Source organism: Microcaecilia unicolor, chromosome 7, assembly GCF_901765095.1.
Source record: "Microcaecilia unicolor chromosome 7, aMicUni1.1, whole genome shotgun sequence".
In the NCBI taxonomy this organism is placed as follows: domain Eukaryota; kingdom Metazoa; phylum Chordata; class Amphibia; order Gymnophiona; family Siphonopidae; genus Microcaecilia; species Microcaecilia unicolor.
Genome location: NC_044037.1, coordinates 85,512,399 through 85,535,730, shown reverse-complemented (window position 1 = coordinate 85,535,730; position 23,332 = coordinate 85,512,399). Strand labels below are relative to the sequence as shown.

At 43.4% G+C, this 23,332-nt stretch overlaps 1 protein-coding gene across 3 annotated transcripts in view; it reads left to right on the top strand.

The window, feature by feature from the left end:
- The first annotated feature begins 3,695 nt into the window (after window positions 1-3,695).
- The window catches only part of CLCN5 (chloride voltage-gated channel 5), a 145,116-nt gene continuing 125,479 nt past the window's right edge, over window positions 3,696-23,332 (top strand). The window contains exon 1 of one of the 3 annotated variants that reach the window (XM_030209374.1): window positions 3,696-3,826. The gene's annotated coding sequence lies outside the window, so the exon portion shown is untranslated. Of the gene's footprint in view, window positions 3,836-22,841; window positions 22,847-23,332 lie in introns of those variants that run through there. The other 2 variants (XM_030209375.1, XM_030209376.1) reach the window with 2 other exon arrangements.

The following is a 23,332-nucleotide window of genomic DNA, read 5'->3' as shown; positions in this document are numbered from 1 at the left end:
TTTCTTTCTTTTGTTTGGAAATATTCCAACAATACATTAGACTTTCTTCTTTTTTTCTATGCAGTTTAATCCAGACCCTACTCATACCTCCCACACTATGATCTAGCTCTCTTGGATCCTTTTGAAAGCTGGAGGGAATCCAGAAGAAGTGCAGCCGGCATATCATTCCAGCATTAACGATTTACAGAACGCTGCCTAAGCCACTTCAGAAGCATTCCTATTGCCGCGTCCTGCCCCCCTCTGATGCAACTTCCCATTTTCACAGGGGTTGAACACGGCAAAGGAAGGCTTCTGGAGCGGTGGAGGCAGTGGTGTGCTGGAGCAGGCTCTCAAAGGCTCGCAAGAGCCGGTTGTTAAGTTTTTAAGAATTTTGGGAGCCGGTTGTTAAAGTAGGGCCCTCCATGGCTACTTTAACAACTGGCTCCCAAAATGTGGGCTTGGGCCCCCTGCTGAATTATCTTTTACTTTGCTGGTGGGGATGCTGAGCCCTGCCAGCCAAGTAAATAGACTACTGCTGCTCCTTGCTCCTTGTTTCCAGCTCTGGGCAGCAGACTGGGACTTCTCGAGCATGTGAGCAAGACGTTGGGAGTGTTGGCAGTCCATTTATTGGCTGCCAGCAAAGGTATGCCTAGCGTGCCCGCATGAAGGGAGGGAGGAGAGAGAGGCAAGTGTTGCTCCCCCCTCGGCCACCCCTGGCCCTTCCAACTGCAGAGCTGGTACGTTCGGAGAAAGAGCCTGTTGTTAAAAATTTACCAGCACACCCCTGGGTGGAGGTAGTATTCTGTGAATTGTTAATGCTGCCGGCTGCCTCTAGAAGGGAGAAAACCATGTTTAAAGGTATACCGGGGAAGGGGAGAGCTACTGGACTGCTGGGGGTGGGTGAGAGTGGCCAAATTTCAGTTAGGTTAGCCTGTTTCCTGATGAGTTCATCTTAATTGTTGTAATCCCATGGTAAGCCTGGTGTTATAAAGATGGAATATGCTGAAATTAAATGGAAGTAAAATTAAACTCTCCTTTCATTGGGGCACATGGAATCACATCTTCATCTGTTTTGTAGAAATTTACATATTAGATACACAGATGGATTATTCTGTTTTTGAACATGTTTCAGGGGCAAGTGGTTTTATAAGTCAAACTAAAAGTAAATATTTTGTTTCATGCAGATCTTTTTTGTTTAAACATAACTAAATGGGCTATAAGTCCCTAATGCAGTGAATTGGTTTTCTTATATTTTGTTCTTGTGATGACTTATACTGTGCCAAAATTGAAAACTCTTATCTCTATCTGATCGATAATAAAAAGGTCATTGTGAACACTATCCACCTTAAAAGGTTGTTTTGTGGCTGTACATGAGGAATTGTAATATTGAATAAATAAATGTATGTTTGTGTCCTTGGTCATGCATCCAAAGTTTATATAATCTTTTCAAGAACACTAGTTAATCGTGTAACTAATTAGTGGAACATAACCACAGAGGCATTGTATAGTCACATTTTCAATATGGTAAGGAATAGGTTATTTTGAGTTTATCTTCACTGGACCTTGTGCCATCACTATGCAGCTGTCTTAAAAGATGGAGGATAAAGTAATTGTTTTTTTTTTTTTTTACATGTATATCACACATTATCCCAAGAAATGTTGTGTTCAATGTGGCTTACATTTGAAAATACAGTGAGGCAGAATAATAGAATTCAGTTATATCATGGGAGCAAATAGATGGTTATGTCTGAAACATTTAACAAAGTTGAGATTAGCATATATACCCAACTGGGCATTTTAAAAGTCTGTCCTTTAATGATGTTCAGAAATCATAGCTATAGTATAGATAGTTATTCAAATATTATCACATGTATGCACCAGAACAGGAATCCATACACACATTGCAAAAGTAAACAACTTCTACAGAGTACATCCAAAACTTAATTTTTATTTTCTTGTTTCCATCTACCAAAATTCTAGACAGCAGATGTACAGATCAGTATGACCCAAAGCAGTCCAAGACAAGTAAAGTCAGAAACAACAAAGTTTACATCTAATTGTTCCACTACCCTTAGGATTCACCTTTGGGTTTAGGAGTGTGGTAGCCGTGTTAGTCCACTCTTAAGGTTATCAATAGAAATCAAACAAAATAAAACATGGAAAAGAAAATAAGATGATACCTTTTTTATTGGACATAACTTAATACATTTCTTGATTAGCTTTCGAAGGTCGCCCTTCTTCCTCAGATCGGAAATAAGCAAATGTGCTAGCTGACAGTGTATATAAGTGTATATAAACCTTTGGGTTTAAAAATCAAAACCCTAAGGACTGGATAAACAAAATTTTAAACAAAGTTTAAAGCAAATGCCCTTAATATGTAATACTTGGTAGCAATAATGAAACGATGATGGAAAATTCACATAGCAAGCAGCCTGAGTCAACAGATTTATTTTCCATTGAACATAATTAACTTTGTATGAACTTGGTGGCTAACTCCAGACTCCGTTCCTTTTATCTTGCTGCACCATATGCCTGGAATACACTTCCTGAACCGGTACGTCAAGCTCCACCTCTGGCCGTCTTCAAATCTAAAAGCCCAACTTTTTGATGCTGCTTTTAACTCCTAACCCTTATTCACTTGTTCAGAACCATTATTTTATCATCCTCACTTTAATATTCCCTTATCTCTTGTTTGTCCTGTTTGTCTGTCCTAATTAGATTGTAAGCTCTGTTGAGCAGGGACTGTCTCTTCATGTTCAAGTGTACAGCACTGCGTACGTCTAGTAGCGCTTTAGAAATGATAAGTAGTAGTAGTGTGGTGAAGTGGACAACCTAGACACATTTAGATTGACTATAGACTTCTGGCATAAGGTAGCTCTGCCCTCATTATTCAATATCTGTCATTTAAATCATAGTAATAATATCAAGTGCATTTTTATAATATACTTCTGCAATCCACAAAACAAAAGGAGCAAGTTCCCACATGCCATCTTTTTCTTTTGATCTAGGCACAGAAAAAAAAAAGATTTTAAATGCTCCCAGGTTTCAACCTAATTCATGTTTGATGTGGGATATAAATGCCATAAGTAAGTAAATAAATAAATAAATAAATACATAGATAGAAACTCTAAATGTTGAACACCTTCTAATAACATGATGTCTGTTTTAGTGGCCCTTTGTCAGGAGAAAAAAAAATCTCTGCACGAATATCAGCAGCCCCTCCAGATGACACACTAATTACTATTTATAACAAATTAGTACTCTACCTATGAAAAGTTATTCCGCTATTATACTTCTGTGTACATCCGTATGCTGCAATATAAATGAGATTAAATAATGCTACAACAATAAAGAACGACAAGGTGGATGCAGCAGCTCATAGGTTTGTTTTCTTTGTTGTGTGTACTGGGATGACGGCTGCGCGGAGAAGGGGAAACAGAGAGAAACCTAATTAGTTTCAACGTTTTGACGTCATCTGTCTCCAGTTTTCATCCAACCTCCTTTAATGAGAAAAGCCTTCAGTTGTGCTTGCTTCCTCTTCAAGCATTTCTCCTTTCCCTCTCAACTCCCCCCCACCCACCCACTCCTGAGCAGCATCTACTTTTCCCTTCTCGTCTGCCCCCATCAGATGAGTAGCTTCTTGTGCTGCAGCGCCGCCTGCTTCCGTTCTCGTAGCCGTTCGGCTAACTTAGCTTGATAGTCTTCATGAGCCGTAGGCAGTCTCGCGAGATTTTAAACTGCGAGATCATCAGCCAGCCCTAACTTCCCCCACCAGTTGCTGCTGCTGAGCGATGACTCGCTAGCTGGGATCCGAATGGGAGCAGGGAGTAAACACGCTGTCAACAAGGTGAGGAGGGTAAGTGGCAGTTTCCGAGAGGGGCAAAAAATGGGTGAAAAGACTGAAAGGGGATGTGAGAGAGCCAGGCAAGGTGACTGGGAGGGATGTGAGCGACCCACAGACACGGGGTGAAGATTGGAGGAGGATGTGAGAGAGGAAGACAGGGTGACTAGCGAGAGGGATGTGTGTGAGAGACTGGGTGAAGGCTGGGTGGGGGTGTATATGAGAGACAGCGTGAGAAATGCTGGGTGAAGGCTGGTCAGGGGCGGGGATGAGCGTGGGAGACACTTTTTGAAGGATGGGGGTGGGGGGATGAGCGTGAGAAACAGTGGGCGAAGGCTGGACTGTGGGGTGGGGTGGGGTGGGGTGGGGGGGGGGATGAGAGACACTAGGTGCAGTGGCATAGTTGCAGGCGGGCCCACCTAAAATTTAGGTTCTTTTACAATGACTGGTGGGGACCCCCCAAGCTCCACCAACTGAAGAGGGCCTCCTTTGGCAGCCAGAACACTTCCTTATGCTCAGCAGTCATTGGCACTGGCCAGCATGGCCCATCATGCATGCTCGATTTTTACATGCATGAGGAGGGCACAGTGTTGCACAGCTGCCTGCCCGCCCATGGACAGTGCTGACTGCAGAGCATAGGGGAATATTTGACCTCAAGAGGAGGACCTTTTCAGCTAGTGGGGCTTGGAGATCCCCACCCTCTCAGATATTTATAATTTCAGCTTGGGGTAATGGGGGGGGAGGAAAGCTGCATTCACCCACTTTGGACTCAGGCCCACCCAAAATTGCATGTCTGGCTATTTCGCTGACTAGGTTGGGGAGTTGTAAATTAGCACGAGAGATACTAGGTGAAGGCTTGAGGGCAGAATTTTTTTGCCCCTAGAAAGAGACATGTAGATAGACATTTCTCAACCCCTTTTGTTGTGTTGGAAAAAATAAAAAGCATTAGTTCCAGTACTGCTTCTTAGGGCACTTTATTTAACTTTTACCTTTGTCCACTGGGTGACAGGACCATTACCTTACTGTTTCTTCTTGCAGCCATTTAATAGTTCAGAATAGGGCAGTGCCTCTTAGCCCATTATTTTTATTTTCTCCAACCCAAGAGAAGTTGGAAGAAATTATACAAAATGAGTTGAGGAATACAGTATTTGTCTTTCTGTCTGAGAGCAAAATTATGAAAAATTTAAAAAGGAATGTAATTAGAAATAAATGAAAACAGAAAAGAAAATAAGATGATACCTTTTTTATTGGATTTAATACATTTTTTGATTAGCTTTACAAATGATATGGAAATCGGGACAACGAGTGAGGTAATCAGATTTGCAGATACAAAACTATTCAAGGTTGTTAAAACAGACTGTGAAATATTGCAGGAAGACCTTAGGAACTTGGAAGACTGGGCATCCAAATGGCAGATGAAATTTAATGTGGACAAATGCAAGGTGATGCACATTGGAAAGAATAATCTGAATCATGGTTACCTGATGCTAGGGTCCACCTTGGAGATCAGTGCTTAAGAAAAAGATCTGGGTGTCATTGTAGATAATACGCTGAAATCTTTTGCTCAGAGTGTGGCGGTGGCGGCCAAAAAAGCAAATAGGATGCTAGGAATTATTAGGAAAGGGATGGTGAATAAGATCGAAAACACTATAATGCCTTAGTATTGCTCCATGGTGCTTAAGGTTCAAAGAAGAGTGACCAAAACGATAAAGGTGATGGAACTCCTCTTGTATAAGGAAAGGTTAAAGAGGTTAGGGCTCTTCAGCTTGGAAAAAAGACGGATAAGGGAAAATAATGATTGAGGTCTACAAAATCCTGAGTGGTGCAGAATGAGTAGAAGTAAATCGAGTTTTTTTTACTTGTTCCCTTAAGTACAAAGACTAGGGGACACATGGAAATACTTTAAAACAAATAGGAGGAAATATTTTTTCACTCGACAAATAGTTAAGCTCTAGAACTCTTTGCCGGAGAATGTGGTAACAGCAGTTAGCGTGTCTAGGTTTAAAAAAGGTTTGGACAAATTCCTGGAGGAAAAGTCCATAGTCTGCTATTTCGGCAGACATGGGAAACAACTGCTTGCCCTAGGATTTGTAGTATGGAGTGTTGCCACGATTTGGGTTTCTGCCAGGTACTTGTGACCTGGCTTGACCACTGTTTGGAAAACAGGGTACTAGGCTAGATGGATCATTGGTCTGACCTAGTATGGCTACTCTTATGTTCTTATGTAAAGCTAATCAAAAATATATTGTTAGTTCAATAAAAAAAGGTATCATCTTATTTTCTTTTCTGTTTTGATTTTATTTCTATTTATTACCTTTAAAAGTGAACTAGCACGGCTACCACGCCACTTTCCTGAAGGAATGGAATGAAACTTGCCCTATAGGGGAAAACCAGTAAGAAGACATTGAGGATGTAATTGTGCCAATTAGACTGAGTTCCATAGAAATAAGCCCCTTCTCTCCCCCCCCCCCCCCAAAAAAAAAACAAAAACAAGCCAGTGCATTTCTGTGGGAGAAGGAGTTCCAGTTTTGGTAGTATAGAAATGTACATAGCAGTTAGGGAATTCCTCCAGTCAAGCTGCTCCATTCCAAAATAAATACCCACCACAACTTCTTCAGCACCCTGCCTCCATCCACAAAACTACTCCCTGCAACTGCCCCCGGAAATCTATTGCTTGCCCTCCACACACACTTAGTGTTCTGCCTTTCACGTTATTTAACCTGTTCAAAACAAACAGTTTTGTAAGGGTATGATTTCCCAAGGAAGACAATCTGAATAACTGGTTTGCTTCCCCTCTATCTTTGCCATCTTGGTGGGAGGCTGGTAAATAGGAAGAGGACATTTTAGCTGTCCTCAAGTAACTACTTCCAGGTGGGGCGAAGCATGGCAAACTGACTTTTATTTTCAAGTTATTTGCTTTCCTTTACCTTTCCATGTTGGGATTTTGTTGCTGAGGCAGGCTTTCCTATAGCCCCTAATGTTACATACCAAGAGGCTTTAAGTAGTTATACAAAATGTGATTGTTGCATAATATACTAGATAAAATGGAAATCCCCCAGGAAGAGCATAATGCCTTGACTTGCCTATATTTACTTAACAATTTAAAGGGTTTCAGTATAAGCTCAACATGCTCGCTAAAAACCTTTAAGGCTATCATTGTTTATCTGCTTAGTTTCACTGCTCTTGATGGCATTTAGTTTTCCTTCATGGAAAACAAAATAAATTTTTGTACCATCTTAAGAAAATCATAATTGGCCTGTTCACTTTGTCTGAAACAGTCTTGAGGAGTATTGTTTGTGTACAAGAATAATTTTTTTCTTTGAGCTGTTTGTATTCACTACTATATCATGAATGTAAATGTTTTGGGGTCCATATTCAAAGATAGCTTAGCAGGATTTACAAAAGATATGGTTAATTTCATAAAAGAAAGGTCCATAAGCCATTATTAAGACGGACTTCGGAAAATCCACTGCTTATTTCTAGGGTAAGAAGCCTAAAATCTGTCTGTCTCTTGGGATCTTGCCAGGCGCTTGTGACCTGGATTGGCCACTGTAGGAAACAGGATACTAAGATTGATGGACCTTTGGTTTGTTCCAGTGTGGCATCACTTATGTTCTTATCTGGTTAGCAGGCACTGCTAACCAAATAAGCTGCTGAGACATATTCAAAGGCACTGACCAGATAGTGCCACTGAATGTGTCCTCTGGTGCCTCACCACTATTTGCACAGTGCTGGAGCAGAGCTGGAGGTTATGTGGTTAGCAGCAGTGTTCACACTGCTAACAAGATAAAATTGGGACAGCAAAAAGGTTCTGCTAACTTTATGCAGTTAGTGTCTGAATATTGCTGCTTAACTGGGTAGCACTTCTGGGTTGGTGCAGAAACCAGGTGTTCAACACATGCCGTTATCTGGGTACCAGGGCAGAATACCTAGCTGTATTTTAACTGTGGCATCCAGCAGTTTAGTTAAACAGTGATCGCAGCAGTTCACTATTTGGCCCTTTAGGTGAAAAACGTATTAATGAAAAGATCTTCATGCCATACTAATCCAGACAAGTGGGAATATTCCCTCTCCTCAACTGCAAAAGACAGAGCATATTCTTGGAGGATAGGACCCAAGGTAGGGGTTTCAGAAAATGACCATGAGATATATGGGCATCCAGGCAATTTAAATTTAACACCACACAGAGGAGCGGGTACCCCTTTGTTTTTGCCTGGGCCCCCATCGAAGGGGACCAGTGAGTTTTATCTGTCATTAGACATGGTAGTTGCCGTGAGTTGTTGAGCCCCGTCTGTGAAATGTTACTGGTTTCCCACTGCAATACTCAAGACAGCAATGGTATAGGTGACCCGTTGTCATCTCTGTAATTTGTATGCAGTAGTTCCAGAGCCTGAAAGAGGAAAGGGAAGATACTCTCTGTATTTTGTGGTACCCAAAAAGGAGGTCTCCTTTTTGCCCATCTTGGACCTCAGGCAATTTAGTATTTTCAGTTTTCCCCTCAAAATTCTGTATTTCCTCATGGGGACCTTGGGATTAGTTGTGGCAGCTGTACAGCCAAAAAAAGAGGGGAGAGGGGAGGCCTTAACCATCCTGGAACTATTGGAAGTTTACATGTGCTGATCAGGATGGACCTTCAGAAATTTCTCCAGTTTACGATCCAAGGATACCACTTCTAGTGCCAGGCGCTACCATTTGGATTGGTCACAGTGCCAAGGATGTTCACCATGTCTTTTGTGGTAGTGGCAACCTGTCTGGGGATTGATGATAGCAGGCTAGCAATAGCCATGGTTATCATATTCCTAAAGGAGTTGGGGATAGATTGTCAACAGGGCCCAGAGCAAGTTAGCTCCAACTCAGTTTCTGGAATATCTGGCCATAGTGTTTGACATTTGGCAAGCCAAGATGTTTTTGTTAAATTCACAGATATCCATGCCTAAAGCTTGTCTACAGGGGTTCTTAGAAGCACCCATTCTATTTGTTTGGGATACATGCAAATGTTGGGATCTATGGTGACAATGTTGTAGGTAGTACTTTGGGCAAGGGTCCTCCTGACCAATTGGTCTCTGAGGAATGGGGATTACAATATAAGGATACCTCCTTTAGGAGCTACCAGGAGGCATATTTTCAAAGCACTTAGCCTTCCAAAGTGCTTTGAAAAGATGCCTCGCTCAGGTAGCCTGCAGTGGTGTCTCAAGAACTCTCTTCCTGTAGGGCAGGTTAGCCAGGGCAAGCAGTTGAGCAGAGAATCAAAAGATGTCATATTGGCTCTCCTGAGATTCCAAAACCTTCTGAAAGGCAAAGGGTTATGAGTTCATTTGGACAATGTGAGAGTTGTAGCATACATTAACAAACAAGGAGGGACCAGGAACTACCATATCGTGAAAGGCAAGCCTCCTCATGATGTGGGCAGAGAGGTATTGTCAGTAAGCCAAATTCTAGCAGCCCCCAATTGTGCCTGCAGATTTTGTAAGCTGTAACTGAAAGCTGTAATTCAGCCAACAGATCTTTAACATAATTGTGACCACTTTGGGAAGCCCTCCATGGATTTGATGGTGACAATGACAACTCAGAATACAAAGGCACTGTGTTCTTCAGCAGATGGAAGATGAAAGATATAGAGGAATAGATGCTCTGAAAATGTTATGGCCTCATTACAAGTTACTCTACGTTATTCCACCCTTGTTCTTAAAAAAAAAAAAAAAGTAGGGTAGTACAGCATATCTCTATACAGGTATGACATGTAGTCCTGATGGCCCCAGCTTAGCTGAGATGTCCCTGGTACAAGGATTTGAGTAGTGAAACTGCTTCAGCTCCTACAGGTCAGGGGGGCTACTTTAACAGGAACCATACTTGCTTATGGTAAGTATAAGGAAATTCGGGGGAGGAGGGGTCTCATCCCATGTGATCAAAAACATAACTGAAAGCTAGAAAAAGGTATACCTCCTTTGCATATATCATGATCTGGATGATTTTTGATGCCTGATGCAGGGAGAAGCACATTGCCCATGGAGGCTCAGATTTAGACCTCCTACAGACTGAACTTGAGAGGTTTGGCATTTAACACCATTAGAATCACCTATCCAGCACTGAGTTTCAGGAGGCACAAGACAGCGTTTTTAAAGCAACAGGATGTTTTCTCTGCCATCCATGCGAATGAAGCCTCAATCAAGCACTGCTAGGTCACTCACATCTCATCATCATCTCACTCACTGTTCAATCCACTATGCTCTCTGCAGGCAGCAAAGGGAGGTTCGGCCTACACCTCGACCTCCAATTCTCATCTGAAGTCCTTACTACCATCATATTCACGGCCCATTTTGGACTCTCTCACCCTTCCTTTTTGTTTCTTTTTCTCTAATCTATTTTCTGTTTTCATTGTACCCTTACCCCCTCTGACCTGACCACAGCCTTCCAGTGCATTTTCCTCTTCTCCTTCTGATTCTTCTGCCCTCTTTATTGTCGTACTTGATTTTACAGTTCATTGTAAGCCGCTTTGAGGCTGCTTTAAGTGGTATAAGGCGGGGTATAAATGTTCTGAAATAAATAAATAAATAGAGGAGTCTGTAACAAGGGTTTCCCCTGCTACCGCACAAGCAGTACTTATGATTCTTGTGAGGTCCAAGCATATTGAGCCTCCTCTGAGGTGGGTGGTGCCACTTTGGAATTTGAATTTGTTTCTCAGTGCTTTAGGAAAGCCCCCTTTTGAGCTTTTTGGGGCTGGGGAACATCAGAAGTCACTTTGGCTAGGTAAGAAGCTTATATGAACTTGAAACTGAAGGATTTGAAAGCACACTAGACCCGGGGCCCATCTATAAGGGGAGAAATTTTGACTTAAAATCCCATCAATAAATCGGTTGTCGTTCTCATCAGTATCACAGCATTCTTGCTGTTCTTACAGTAGACAGACTTGAACAACTCCAGCACAGCCAGAGAGGATACAGCCAATGCTATATATGTCTCTGGTGTGGGAAGAACTCAAGTCATGGTGAGCTTGCACAATGTTCCAATTATGTTTGAATCTTTTATGGCTACTCTTATGTTCTTATGTAAAGCTAATCAAAAATATATTGTTAGTTCAATAAAAAAAGGTATCATCTTATTTTCTTTTCTGTTTTGATTTTATTTCTATTTATTACCTTTAAAAGTGAACTAGCACGGCTACCACGCCACTTTCCTGAAGGAATGGAATGAAACTTGCCCTATAGGGGAAAACCAGTAAGAAGACATTGAGGATGTAATTGTGCCAATTAGACTGAGTTCCATAGAAATAAGCCCCTTCTCTCCCCCCCCCCCCCCAAAAAAAAAACAAAAACAAGCCAGTGCATTTCTGTGGGAGAAGGAGTTCCAGTTTTGGTAGTATAGAAATGTACATAGCAGTTAGGGAATTCCTCCAGTCAAGCTGCTCCATTCCAAAATAAATACCCACCACAACTTCTTCAGCACCCTGCCTCCATCCACAAAACTACTCCCTGCAACTGCCCCCGGAAATCTATTGCTTGCCCTCCACACACACTTAGTGTTCTGCCTTTCACGTTATTTAACCTGTTCAAAACAAACAGTTTTGTAAGGGTATGATTTCCCAAGGAAGACAATCTGAATAACTGGTTTGCTTCCCCTCTATCTTTGCCATCTTGGTGGGAGGCTGGTAAATAGGAAGAGGACATTTTAGCTGTCCTCAAGTAACTACTTCCAGGTGGGGCGAAGCATGGCAAACTGACTTTTATTTTCAAGTTATTTGCTTTCCTTTACCTTTCCATGTTGGGATTTTGTTGCTGAGGCAGGCTTTCCTATAGCCCCTAATGTTACATACCAAGAGGCTTTAAGTAGTTATACAAAATGTGATTGTTGCATAATATACTAGATAAAATGGAAATCCCCCAGGAAGAGCATAATGCCTTGACTTGCCTATATTTACTTAACAATTTAAAGGGTTTCAGTATAAGCTCAACATGCTCGCTAAAAACCTTTAAGGCTATCATTGTTTATCTGCTTAGTTTCACTGCTCTTGATGGCATTTAGTTTTCCTTCATGGAAAACAAAATAAATTTTTGTACCATCTTAAGAAAATCATAATTGGCCTGTTCACTTTGTCTGAAACAGTCTTGAGGAGTATTGTTTGTGTACAAGAATAATTTTTTTCTTTGAGCTGTTTGTATTCACTACTATATCATGAATGTAAATGTTTTGGGGTCCATATTCAAAGATAGCTTAGCAGGATTTACAAAAGATATGGTTAATTTCATAAAAGAAAGGTCCATAAGCCATTATTAAGACGGACTTCGGAAAATCCACTGCTTATTTCTAGGGTAAGAAGCCTAAAATCTGTCTGTCTCTTGGGATCTTGCCAGGCGCTTGTGACCTGGATTGGCCACTGTAGGAAACAGGATACTAAGATTGATGGACCTTTGGTTTGTTCCAGTGTGGCATCACTTATGTTCTTATCTGGTTAGCAGGCACTGCTAACCAAATAAGCTGCTGAGACATATTCAAAGGCACTGACCAGATAGTGCCACTGAATGTGTCCTCTGGTGCCTCACCACTATTTGCACAGTGCTGGAGCAGAGCTGGAGGTTATGTGGTTAGCAGCAGTGTTCACACTGCTAACAAGATAAAATTGGGACAGCAAAAAGGTTCTGCTAACTTTATGCAGTTAGTGTCTGAATATTGCTGCTTAACTGGGTAGCACTTCTGGGTTGGTGCAGAAACCAGGTGTTCAACACATGCCGTTATCTGGGTACCAGGGCAGAATACCTAGCTGTATTTTAACTGTGGCATCCAGCAGTTTAGTTAAACAGTGATCGCAGCAGTTCACTATTTGGCCCTTTAGGTGAAAAACGTATTAATGAAAAGATCTTCATGCCATACTAATCCAGACAAGTGGGAATATTCCCTCTCCTCAACTGCAAAAGACAGAGCATATTCTTGGAGGATAGGACCCAAGGTAGGGGTTTCAGAAAATGACCATGAGATATATGGGCATCCAGGCAATTTAAATTTAACACCACACAGAGGAGCGGGTACCCCTTTGTTTTTGCCTGGGCCCCCATCGAAGGGGACCAGTGAGTTTTATCTGTCATTAGACATGGTAGTTGCCGTGAGTTGTTGAGCCCCGTCTGTGAAATGTTACTGGTTTCCCACTGCAATACTCAAGACAGCAATGGTATAGGTGACCCGTTGTCATCTCTGTAATTTGTATGCAGTAGTTCCAGAGCCTGAAAGAGGAAAGGGAAGATACTCTCTGTATTTTGTGGTACCCAAAAAGGAGGTCTCCTTTTTGCCCATCTTGGACCTCAGGCAATTTAGTATTTTCAGTTTTCCCCTCAAAATTCTGTATTTCCTCATGGGGACCTTGGGATTAGTTGTGGCAGCTGTACAGCCAAAAAAGAGGGGAGAGGGGAGGCCTTAACCATCCTGGAACTATTGGAAGTTTACATGTGCTGATCAGGATGGACCTTCAGAAATTTCTCCAGTTTACGATCCAAGGATACCACTTCTAGTGCCAGGCGCTACCATTTGGATTGGTCACAGTGCCAAGGATGTTCACCATGTCTTTTGTGGTAGTGGCAACCTGTCTGGGGATTGATGATAGCAGGCTAGCAATAGCCATGGTTATCATATTCCTAAAGGAGTTGGGGATAGATTGTCAACAGGGCCCAGAGCAAGTTAGCTCCAACTCAGTTTCTGGAATATCTGGCCATAGTGTTTGACATTTGGCAAGCCAAGATGTTTTTGTTAAATTCACAGATATCCATGCCTAAAGCTTGTCTACAGGGGTTCTTAGAAGCACCCATTCTATTTGTTTGGGATACATGCAAATGTTGGGATCTATGGTGACAATGTTGTAGGTAGTACTTTGGGCAAGGGTCCTCCTGACCAATTGGTCTCTGAGGAATGGGGATTACAATATAAGGATACCTCCTTTAGGAGCTACCAGGAGGCATATTTTCAAAGCACTTAGCCTTCCAAAGTGCTTTGAAAAGATGCCTCGCTCAGGTAGCCTGCAGTGGTGTCTCAAGAACTCTCTTCCTGTAGGGCAGGTTAGCCAGGGCAAGCAGTTGAGCAGAGAATCAAAAAGATGTCATATTGGCTCTCCTGAGATTCCAAAACCTTCTGAAAGGCAAAGGGTTATGAGTTCATTTGGACAATGTGAGAGTTGTAGCATACATTAACAAACAAGGAGGGACCAGGAACTACCATATCGTGAAAGGCAAGCCTCCTCATGATGTGGGCAGAGAGGTATTGTCAGTAAGCCAAATTCTAGCAGCCCCCAATTGTGCCTGCAGATTTTGTAAGCTGTAACTGAAAGCTGTAATTCAGCCAACAGATCTTTAACATAATTGTGACCACTTTGGGAAGCCCTCCATGGATTTGATGGTGACAATGACAACTCAGAATACAAAGGCACTGTGTTCTTCAGCAGATGGAAGATGAAAGATATAGAGGAATAGATGCTCTGAAAATGTTATGGCCTCATTACAAGTTACTCTACGTTATTCCACCCTTGTTCTTAAAAAAAAAAAAAAAAGTAGGGTAGTACAGCATATCTCTATACAGGTATGACATGTAGTCCTGATGGCCCCAGCTTAGCTGAGATGTCCCTGGTACAAGGATTTGAGTAGTGAAACTGCTTCAGCTCCTACAGGTCAGGGGGGCTACTTTAACAGGAACCATACTTGCTTATGGTAAGTATAAGGAAATTCGGGGGAGGAGGGGTCTCATCCCATGTGATCAAAAACATAACTGAAAGCTAGAAAAAGGTATACCTCCTTTGCATATATCATGATCTGGATGATTTTTGATGCCTGATGCAGGGAGAAGCACATTGCCCATGGAGGCTCAGATTTAGACCTCCTACAGACTGAACTTGAGAGGTTTGGCATTTAACACCATTAGAATCACCTATCCAGCACTGAGTTTCAGGAGGCACAAGACAGCGTTTTTAAAGCAACAGGATGTTTTCTCTGCCATCCATGCGAATGAAGCCTCAATCAAGCACTGCTAGGTCACTCACATCTCATCATCATCTCACTCACTGTTCAATCCACTATGCTCTCTGCAGGCAGCAAAGGGAGGTTCGGCCTACACCTCGACCTCCAATTCTCATCTGAAGTCCTTACTACCATCATATTCACGGCCCATTTTGGACTCTCTCACCCTTCCTTTTTGTTTCTTTTTCTCTAATCTATTTTCTGTTTTCATTGTACCCTTACCCCCTCTGACCTGACCACAGCCTTCCAGTGCATTTTCCTCTTCTCCTTCTGATTCTTCTGCCCTCTTTATTGTCGTACTTGATTTTACAGTTCATTGTAAGCCGCTTTGAGGCTGCTTTAAGTGGTATAAGGCGGGGTATAAATGTTCTGAAATAAATAAATAAATAGAGGAGTCTGTAACAAGGGTTTCCCCTGCTACCGCACAAGCAGTACTTATGATTCTTGTGAGGTCCAAGCATATTGAGCCTCCTCTGAGGTGGGTGGTGCCACTTTGGAATTTGAATTTGTTTCTCAGTGCTTTAGGAAAGCCCCCTTTTGAGCTTTTTGGGGCTGGGGAACATCAGAAGTCACTTTGGCTAGGTAAGAAGCTTATATGAACTTGAAACTGAAGGATTTGAAAGCACACTAGACCCGGGGCCCATCTATAAGGGGAGAAATTTTGACTTAAAATCCCATCAATAAATCGGTTGTCGTTCTCATCAGTATCACAGCATTCTTGCTGTTCTTACAGTAGACAGACTTGAACAACTCCAGCACAGCCAGAGAGGATACAGCCAATGCTATATATGTCTCTGGTGTGGGAAGAACTCAAGTCATGGTGAGCTTGCACAATGTTCCAATTATGTTTGAATCTTTTTTATTAACATCAAGACCATCACAACAATCTCAGAATTAGAAAGAACATAACATCGTAAAACATTCCCAACGTTCTCAGTATCAGCAGTAACAACTTTTTCATTTTATCCCCACCCATCCCCCTCTTCCCCACCACCTTCCAATATCCCACTGTTACTTACTAAAATCATATCTAGGGCTTATCTGTTAACGCACCTCTTAGCTTGCCTCCACCCTCCCCCCCTCCTCTCAACAGGTTACTGTGGCAGTTCCCTCAACAAGCATGTACATCTGATCAATTATCAAGTGTCACTTACAGTTATAGTTATAAAGCCAGGGCTCCTTCTCTGCCTCGCTTCTCTCTCCCCCTCCCCCTCCCTTTTATTCCCTTCCTCAAACGCTCCCATGTTTTCTTCACTTCTACCAGTCTTTAAATCTCAACAGTTCAACAGGTGGCTTCTGGCCGCTGGGGTAAGGGTCTCCCAAAAAGGGCCCCAGCAGGTCTGGAATTGCTCTCCAGCCGCCGAGTCCCAATGTACAACTCCCATCCGCTCCAAGTGCATCAATGTCAACATCTTTCCTCTCCATAGTTGCCGTGTGGGCGGTCTGGGGGAGATCCACTCTGCTAATATGGATTGCTTAGCAATTATGACAGTCTTACGTGCGAATTCCGCCAACCCTTTAGGGCTGGGTCTCCCCAACTTTGGTTGGCCAAATAGCAGTCCCACATCATAACTCCAATTCGACCTCCACAGCCGCGATACGCCCCATAGGATACTTCTCCAAAAGCTCCTCACTGTTCTGCAGCTCCAGAACATGTGGCCAAGTGTCGCTCCCTCATGGCCACATTTCAGGCATGTGCCCCAAGGTGATACTCCCATGTGAAAGGCGCATCTGGGAGCTATGTGCAGTCGTAGTGCGAACTTGTATTGCAGCTTCCAGTGATTTGCCGCTCTGGATGAGCCTCTAATGGACAGGATATGTGTTTGCAGCTGCGTGGCTGTTATAATCTGTGATAAATCAGCACTCCACTGCTGAGCCAACGTAGTATAGTCTAGCTCTGCCATCGTATCTCGTATGTGCCTATGATGAAAAGTAAGTGGCACTTCGTTCTGCGCTGCCATTGAGAATGCCGTGGCAAGCTCTTCTTGTACATCCTCCGCTAAGGACTCCCACTCCAGTGAGCCCACGTAATGCTTCAGCTGCATATAGTAAAATTCTTCTTTGCCTTGCAACCCATATTCCCGTTGTAATTCTGGGAAGGTCTTGATTCGGCCCTCCCTGGTAAGCACTTGCAGTAGGTATACCAGCCCGTTCTGTTTCCACTTCCGAAACACTGGGTATATCCGGCCAGGGTCAAAGTTCACATTCTCACAAATGGACCAGAACGGGGTTATCCGTGCTGAAAATTTATGCAAGCAACATATCCAGCACCACAAGGCTTTGGCCGAAGTCATTATCAGGGATTGCTTTAATATTGCTGGAATCTGCGCTCCCCCCGCGTGCAGGTAGCTGGTGAAGTGGACTTTAGATTCTATCTGAAGTTCCATATCTGTATTGGAAAAATCGCTTGTGCCTCGGAACCAGTCATTTATGTGACGCATGCCACAGGCCACCGACAACTGTTTCACACTGAGCACTCCCAAGCCACCATACTCCACCGGGACAGATAATGTCGACATGGGGCAGGCGGGCCTTTTTCCCTCGCCAGAGGAACCGTTGAAGTAGCTGATTTAGTTTCTTCTCGTCTGCCCACTTCAAATATAATGGCAGTGTTTGGAAAACATATAACCACTTCGGGATGAGACACATATTGTACAGCGCTATTCTTCCTAGTAATGTTATAGGCAAGGAGCCCCACATGCTCAGTCTCTCCTCTGTCATTTTTAACAACCCCTCCACATTTACTTTATATAACTCAGTCAGATCAGCAGGTATCTTTACACCAAGGTATTTAATGGGTTCTAACGTCCAATTTAGTTCCTGTGGGCCCCTCCATTTCCCCACCCCTTCAGCTACAGTTGGAAGGATATATGACTTAGTATAATTTAATTTAAACCCAGATAACTCCTCAAATCTCATCATCTCCTCCAGCACCTGCTCCAGGGAACAAACAGGGTCTGTTAGCACCAAAAGAAGGTCGTCTGCGTAAGCGAGTACCTTTATGTTATGGCCCCCCCACCTCTACCGCCTGTATCTCCCTTTTTTCTTTCAGGGCCCGTAGCAGTGGCTCGACTGCTAACACAAACAGCAGCGGGGAGAGTGGGCATCCTTGTCTCGTACCCCTATGTATCGGGAACTCTCTCTCTCTTCTTCCATTAATTATTACACTGGCTCTGGGGTCCTTGTACAACGTCTTCATTGCCCTCATGAACCACCCGGAGATACCCATTGTAGACATAACTTGAAATAAATATTCCCAATTTACCTGATGAAACGCTTTTTCTGCGTCTAAGCTTAGAACCCATGTTGGGACCCCCCCGTACTCGGCCTGCCGCCATGGCCAACAGCAATTTCCTCACATTGCTCTCCTCTTTCTTATAAAACCCACTTGCTCCAGGCCCACTAGGTCCGGCAAGCACTGCGCTAGCCGTTCTGCAAGACTTTTCGCAAACAGTTTTACTTCCACATTCAGCAGAGATATCGGCCTATATGATCCTGGGTTTTCTGCTGATTTCCCAGCTTTTGGAATTAGGGTTATATAAGCCCGGTTAGCATAGTCTGGGAAACTGGCTTTCGTCATTACCTCCTCGAAGTGGCTAAGCAGATGCACTAAAGCCTTTGGGTGCAGTGACTTATAATACTCCCCTGTTAGCCCGTCCGGACCGGGAGCGGATCTCAATTTCAATGCTTTGACTGCCCTCTGGAGCTCTTCCATGGTTAGGGGCGCGTTCAGACACTCTACGTGTTGCTGGTCTACCCTTGGCAGATTAACTTGGTGTAAATATTTTGCAATATCTTCCTCCTGTGGGTGATTGTGTCGCCTGTATAAATTGGTAAAGTATTCTGTAAAAAATTTTCCAATCTTTTTGTGATCATTTGCCAGTTTATTATTATGATCTTTCAACACTGCCACAGTTCTTGACCCTCCCCCATCCTTAATCACTCTCGCTAGTAGGCGCCCTGTACGGTTCCCAAATCTATGGAGTTTGTACTTGTAATATAATGTGGACCTGGATTCTATTTCATGTAGCATAGTGTTCAGAGTAATTTGCAATGCGTTCAAATTATCTAGGTTCTCCTTTGTCGGCTTACGCGCATATGCAGCTTGAGCCTTCTTAAGTTGGACCTCCAGGAGCAAAATTCCTGCCACCCTTCGTTTGTTCCGTTTGCTACAATATGCTATAAGGTCACCTCTTAAAACAGCCTTTGACGCTTCCCAGAATAAGACCGGCTGTGATCGGGCATGCATACTGTTATTCTTAGCATACTCGTCCCACTTAGCTTTTATAAAGTTTTGAAATTTGTTATCTGTATATAGATAAGCTGGGAATCTCCACCCTTTCTCTCTCCCTCCTCCCTTTAACTCTAAGTCCACCCACACTGCAGCGTGGTCCGATATTTCCTCTGGGCCAATCTCCGCCCCTATCAAGCAGGAGAAAGTCACCTGGTCCACTAGAATGTAATCTAACCTCGTTTGTGTGCTGTGGGCCCTCGACCTGTGTGTATATTCACGCTCCAGTGGATGGAATGCTTGCCATGCATCCACCAAATTTAGTGTCTTGACAAAGGAGGCCAACTCCCTTGCTCGGCGTCCTGAATTGTGCGAAGATGTTTTGTGGGAACAGTCTACTTGAGGGTTGGAGACTAAGTTAAAGTCGCCCACTACCATTAACCTTGTGCCACTGAATTCCGTACACCTGCCCACCACTTGTCTGAGGAATGCCGGGTCATAGACATTGGGGCCATACAATACCACTAGTAGGATTTCCGTGCCAGGCAGCCACAATTTTAGGATTAGATATCTTCCCTCCTCGTCCGTGGCCACGCTAGTAATCTTGCATGGAAGCCCCCTCCTAACGAGAACTGCTATCCCACCCTTCATACCTTTGGCCGCTACCGAAAACACTTCCCCTACCCACCGCCTCTTCATCTTAGTGTGTTCCAGGTCTGACAAATGTGTCTTCTGGAGGCAGGCTATATCAGTTTTGTATCTGTTCAGGGCTGTCAAAATCTTTGCTCTTTTCATTGGGGAATTTACTCCTCCAACATTCCAGGTAGTGATTCTAACTGGAGCCATATTTTATACCATTGGTACCAGAAGCCATACCGGGGGGGGGGGGGGTCCCCACTTCATTCCCTCATCTATCTCCCATTTTTTTTGCCGTTTGCCACAGAAAGGAGCTTGTTCCCTTTTTAGTTCCCCCAACCCTTCTCCCTCTCTACCTTCCCTCCCTCCCCCCCTGTTCCTTGCTTCCCCCCCTCTTCCCCATCTCCCCAACTTATGCATCCCTGCTCTCTCATCAGACCTATCTAATGTGAAGCATGCAGACCCCCTGAGCACATGAGGCCCCTGCCCACACATCTGTTGCTAGTTGCCCTCCGTCAGTATTAAGTCCTTAAGTTCAATTATACTGTCCCTGTTGTCTAGTGTTGTTACCTCCTCAAAGCCGTTCAAGTAGGCCTGCTTCCAGCACCGCCGCTTCTGCCTCCGCTGCTGTCTTAAACAGTGTCCACCTGCCCTGGATCATAATCCGTAGATTCGCCGGAAATTGCAAGGAAAACTTTATCCCTTTGTTTACCAATGCGGTGCATAAGGAATGATATTGTCGCCTCCTTTGTTGCACCTCTGTGGAGTAGTCTTGAAATATCAGCACTTTACTCCCCTCGCAAGCCAGGGAGTCCTGGCGAATCCTAAAGCCTTGCAAAATTTCTTGTTGATGTCTATGATTGAAGATTCGGGCTATCACCACTCGGGGACACGTTTGACCCTCCAGCCTCCGCCCAATACGATGGGCCCGCTCGATAACAATTGGGCCCAAGGTGTCTGACATCGCCAGCTCCTTAGCTAGCCAGGTTTCCAGCCAGCAGGCCAAGTTCTTTCCTGGAATGTTTTCGGGCAAGCCCACAATCCGTATGTTATTACGGCGTGAACGATTTTCCAAGTCATCTATTTTCTCACGATGTTCTTTGAGTTGTTGGGTGAGGTGGGCGATATCGGGGCCAAATCTACGGCTGTTGTCCTCTAGGGTGGAGACCCTTTTCTCCAGGTCTCCTACCGGCGTTCCCACTCCGTCCATCTGGGTAGCCAGCTCTCCTAGTTTGCGTTCCACTTTAACCCATTTCGGTTCCCATGCTTTGGCAACCGCGGCGGTAATTTGCAGCAGCTGCACGTCAGTGAATCCACCCGAGGCTGCGGCGCTTTCCTCCGCCATTTTGTTTTCAGGGCCGCTTGTCTTCAGCTTCTCTTTTCTCGTCCCCCTCTGTGACATCGCTTCTGGTGCTTTCCGTAAGTACTTGTCCATGCCCTGCTGCGTCTCTCAAGTCGGGACAGCGTTAGGGCACTTGTGGTAAACTCGCGCTGTGGGCCGAGGGCTCAGAGCTCTCACAGCATGCTGCTGCCTAGCTCATGTCCTCACCGGAAGTCCTCCACAATGTTCCAATTAAAGGGAAGAGATTTGGAGAAGATGTGCATGTGGAAACTGGGGGGTGATCAAAATAAATAGTTGTGATAGTTTAAAATATATAAATGTTCTGGCTGGTTGAAAGTTTGTGCTGAGCATGTACATTGAGAGGAGGGCATGCATGTAGGGAAGTGTATATGACAATTATCAGGTGACAGCTAAAAACCATTTGATTGGCTGATGGCTCAAGCAGTGGGTTCGAAGTGGAAGTTTAGCAGAGACGTGGAAAGAGTTGGTGAGTGTAGTTTTAATTCCTGTTTTTCTTTTACCAAAAAAAAAAAAAAAGACTGTATGTGGGTGCTGAGAAATACTGATTCATGAATAAAACATTCTCCTTGGATAGGAAGAGTGAGTGATTTGTGAAAATACATTTTGCTTTAGTGAACTTGCCAAAGTTTAGAGTGAGTCTTATCAGTGAGGGTAAATATATAATTCTCATGTACTGAAATCTGAAGACAGCTGTTTCCTTCTGGCTTTAACTGAGGGCTGTGGGAAGGGGGAGTGGGTTTGAGAAAGGCAGGAGAGATGCTGGAGGGGAAGGAGAGAGAGGGAGCAATGTGGGACCCAGCCTTGACTTATACACGGGTCACAGCAATTTTTTGGCTATTTTTAGTCCCAAAACTGCCCTCAATTAATAAATGAGATTGACTTATAGATGAATATATATACAGTATATCTTTTTTGAGATAACAGCAACCAGAATTGCACACAATACTCAAAGTGAGATTGCACCATAGAGCAAGAGAGGCATTATAGTATTCTTGGTTGTATTTACTATCCCTTTTCTAATAATTCCTAGCATCTTGTTTGCTTTTTTGGCTGCCAGTGCACACTGGGCAAAAGATTTCAGCGTATTGTCCACAATGACACCCAGATCTTTTTCTTGGGTGCTGACTCCTAAGGTGGAGCCTAATATCAGGTAACTGATTTGGATTGTTTTTCCAAATGTATATCACTTTGCATTTGTCCATATTAAATTTCATCAGCCATTTCTCATTTGGATGCCAAATCTTCCATTTTCCTAAGGTCTTCTGTAAATTTAATCATCTCACTTGTTCTTCCCATTTCTAGATCATTTATAAATATGTTAAATGACACTGGTCCCAGTACAGATACCCGTGAAACTCCACTATTCACCCTCCTCCACTGAGATAAATGACCATTTAACCTTACCCTCTATTTTCTGTCCATAACCAGTTCCTAATCCACAACTGAACATTGTGTCCTATCCCTTGGCTTTTTAATTTTCTCAAGAGTATTTCATGAGGGACTTTGTCAAAAGCTTTCTGAAAATCTAGATACACTACATCAACTGGCTAAACTTTATTCACATGTTTATTCATGCCTTCAAAGAAATAAATTTTTATTTATTTTATTTGTTGCATTTGTACCCCACATTTTCCCACCTATTTGCAGGCTCAATGTGGCTTACATAGTACCGTCAAAGGCGTTTGCCCAGTCGGTGGATAACAAAGTTGTATAGTGATCATATGAGGTATAAGTGGAGGGTCGGAATGGATGAAGATTGCGTGATGTCCTGTTCGATAATAGTCATGCTGTGTTGGTAGGTGAAGAGGGTTACGTGGGGTCTTTGGGGTAGGCCTTTTTGAAGAGGTTGGTTTTTAGTGATTTCCTGAAGTTCAAGTGGTCGTGGATTGTTTTCACAGCTTTTGGGAGCCCATTCCATAGTTGTGTGCTTATGTAGGAGAATCCGGCTGCGTAAGTTGTTTTGTATTTCAGTCCTTTGCAATTTGGGTAGTGTAGGTTTAGGTAGGATCTTGACGATCTGACTTTGTTTCTTATTGGTAAGTCTATTAGGTCTGTCATGTATCCTGGGACTACGCCGTACATGATTTTGTGGACTAAGGTGCAGATTTTGAAGATGATCCGTTCTTTGATTGGGAGCCAATGCAACTTTTCTCGGAGGGGTTTGGCACTTTCGAAGTGTGTTTTGCTGAATATCAGCCTGGCTGCTATATTTTGGGCAGTCTGGAGTTTTTTTTTTATGAGTTGTTCTTTGCAGCCTGCATAGATTCCATTGCTATAATCTGCATAACTTAGGA